At 38.8% G+C, this 3,234-nt stretch overlaps 1 long non-coding RNA gene across 1 annotated transcript in view; it reads left to right on the forward strand.

The window, feature by feature from the left end:
- Nucleotides 1-3,234, forward strand: part of LOC132396648 (uncharacterized) — a 28,212-nt gene that overhangs the window by 10,162 nt on the left and 14,816 nt on the right. The window lies entirely within an intron of this gene.

Genomic DNA, 3,234 nt, shown 5'->3' on the forward strand with positions numbered 1-3,234 from the left:
TTGCGTTTAGGCAGCTGGGTATGAATGAATCCTGCAATGAATATAAAAATAATTCTAAGACAGGTTTTTAGAGGAAATAGTTGGATTAGGCAGGCAGGGTTAAAGATAATCCTGAGAGCTTCTTCAGTTATTTTAACAGCAAAATGGCTACTAGGGAGGACTGTCTTCTTGAAGACAACAATGATGCCCATATGTCCATCCACAGGAAATGACCAAGATTGTTAATCTCCTCAGTGTTTACTAAAGAGAATATCATGGAAGGGTAATAATTGGTGAGGACTTGAATCATATGCATATTATGACAAAGGAGGTATTTGCAGCCTTGAAGTGAATTAAGGTAGATAAATCCCCAGCATCTCACCAAGTGCACCCCTATACTTACAATGGCCAGAGGGAAGGTTGTAGAGGTCCTTCTGGAGGTATTTACTTTGCTGTTTGCCACTCCTAGACAAAGAAGAATCGGTGAATGTTGTGTATTTGAATGTTCAGAAGGTCTCGGATGAGGCTGCTAAACAAGGTAAGAGCCCGGAGTATTACAGGAAAGACATTTGCATAGATTGAGCACTGGCTGATTAGCAGGAGGCAGAGAGTGGGAATAAAGGGATCCTTTTCGGATTGGCAGCCAGTGACTAGTGCTGGTCCACAGGGGTCTGTGTGGGGACTGCTTCTTACATTGTATGGCAATGATTTAGATGATGAAATTGATGGCTCTGTGGCCAAGTTTGTGAATGATACGAAGGTAGTTGGAGGGGCAAGTAGTGTTGAGGAAGCAAAGTGGCTGAGGAAGGACTTAGACAGACTAAGAGAATGGGAAGAGAGATGGCAGCTGGAGTAGAGTGTTGTGTTCTTTGGTAGAAGGAATAAAAGCATAGGCTATTTTCTAAATGGGGAGAAAAATCTGAGGTGCAAATGGATTTGGGAGTCCTCATGCATGATTCCCTAGAGGTTAATTTGCAGGTTGAATCAGTGGTGAGAAAGGAGAATGCATTTGTTTCAATAAGACTAGAATATAAAAGCAAATATGTAATGCTGAAGCCTTATAAGGTACTGGTGAGGTCTCATTTTAAGTACTGTAAACAGTTTTAGGACCTTTATTCAAGAAAGGCTGTGCTGACATTGGGGAGAGTTCAGAGGAGGTTCACGAGAACAATTCCAAGAATGAAAGGGTTATCATGTGAGCATTGATTGAAGGCTCTGGGCCTATGCTAGCTGGAATTTAGAAGAATGAAGGTGAGTAGAATTGAAACCTATTGAATATTGAAAGGGCTGGATAAAGTGGATGTGAAGAGGATGTTTCCTTTGATGGGGTAGTCTAGGACCAAATGGCATAGCCTCAAAATAGAAGTGCATCCATTTAGAACAGAGATGAGGAGGAATTTCTTTAGCCAGAAGGTGGTGAATCTGTGGAATTCATTGCCACAGGTAGCCATGGAGGATAGGTTATTGTATGCATTTAATATAGAGGTTGATAGGTTCTTGATTAGTCAGTGCATGAAAGGTTAAGGGGGCAAGGCAGGAGAACAGAATTGAGAGGGAAATAGATCAGCCATGGTGAAATGGCGGAGCAGACTCGATGAGCCAAATGGCCTAATTCTATTCCTATGTCTTATGGTGAAGTTTCAAAAAAATTGATGGTGGTTAATATTATCCCATTGTTCAAGAAGTGTAGCAAGAGCAAGTCAGGAACTACAGGCCAGTGAGCCTGACTTTATTTCTTGGAACCTACTGGAGTGAATTCTGAGGGGCAAGATCTACCATGACTTGGATAGTCAAGGTTGGATCAGGAGAAGTCAGCATGTGTTTGATGAATCATTTGGAGTTTTTTGAAGAGGTAACAAATGGGGATAGATGAAGGTAGGGCAGTGGATGATGTCTATATAGACTTTAGTAAGGCCTTTGATATATTCCTACATGGCAGGCTGATATGGAAAGTTAAGGTGCTTTATAGATTCAGGCTAGCAAGATGGATTCAGAATTGTCTCAGTAATAGGAAGCATAGGGTGATCTGACCTATGGGTCTGTAAAAATAAAATATGGCTGAAGGTAGAATATCACTAGAGAGCCGGACTGTTCACAATACTGACCATTATTGTGTTGCTGGCAACTGTCTTCAATGAAGTAATATAAATGTCTATCTCAATACATTGATTAATAACATTAGCCAGCTTCAATAATCCTTATTTTTCTTTATAGATTTTTGTATCAATTTTATTTCATAATTTCAATTTTTATAAAGTGACGTTAAACATCGTGACATTAAAAACGATTAAAAATCAATTAAAGCTTTGATAGGCAGTAAATCCCTGCTTTTTGAGCTGTTAAAGGTATTTCAAAGCAGGGTTATTTTTTCACTGCACACAGACCTTTCTAATGGCTAAAAAACACTGTGATTGATGTCCATCCAGATTGAATAAGCCCAGCCATGTGTGTCGGGTGGGGAAACTAGCAAAGATGATCTGGCTTGCTCATTCCATGACACCATCCCCTGAACTGTGATTTAAAGAACTACTACTTTCCAGTGACTGTGTAGGAAACTTAATAGTTCTTAAATTCTTTCTATTCTTTTACTCTAATCACAGCATTTTTATTACACCATTTATTTCCATTGTGAATATTTTTCTGAACATTTTTTTCTAGGTCAGTTGGGAATAGTGAGTCCATTTTGCTTGTGAAGTATAATTGATTACGAAGTCACAATGGATAGGAAATGAATTGTGACTACAACAAGAAAGCATGAAATTTCCCTCCATGTTATCATTGTCTTTCTGGATGGTAGAGATTTGCAAACGTGCAACATTTTGTTAAAGAGGCCTCAGTGAGATGTAGCAATGAATCTCGTACCTATATGATAAAGGCTGTGAACGGATTTCAAGCACTTGACATTGCTCTGGATGTCATTAAGCTTCTTGAATATTATTGGAACTGGACCTATGCTGTCAATTATTAACTATTTCATCACACCCCTGACAAACTTTTAGGTTGGTTTTCAAGGGGAGGAGCCAATATTTGACAGAAAACCTACTATCTCATATATTTACACTGCTCCTTTCTTAACTGTTAAAGGATCCTATGACAGACAGTATTAAAATCCCGGACCTATCCAACATATATTGATTTCTCTCTCATACTGCAACTGTGCCTGTAAACTGGATTGGAGCTTCCATCTAATTGTTTTATTTCATTTATTTGAATTTGTGATAGTGTAGGAAAATAAACTTCATATACATGTTGAGT

The sequence above is a fragment of the Hypanus sabinus genome, chromosome 7 (genome assembly GCF_030144855.1).
Source record: "Hypanus sabinus isolate sHypSab1 chromosome 7, sHypSab1.hap1, whole genome shotgun sequence".
Taxonomy (NCBI): domain Eukaryota; kingdom Metazoa; phylum Chordata; class Chondrichthyes; order Myliobatiformes; family Dasyatidae; genus Hypanus; species Hypanus sabinus.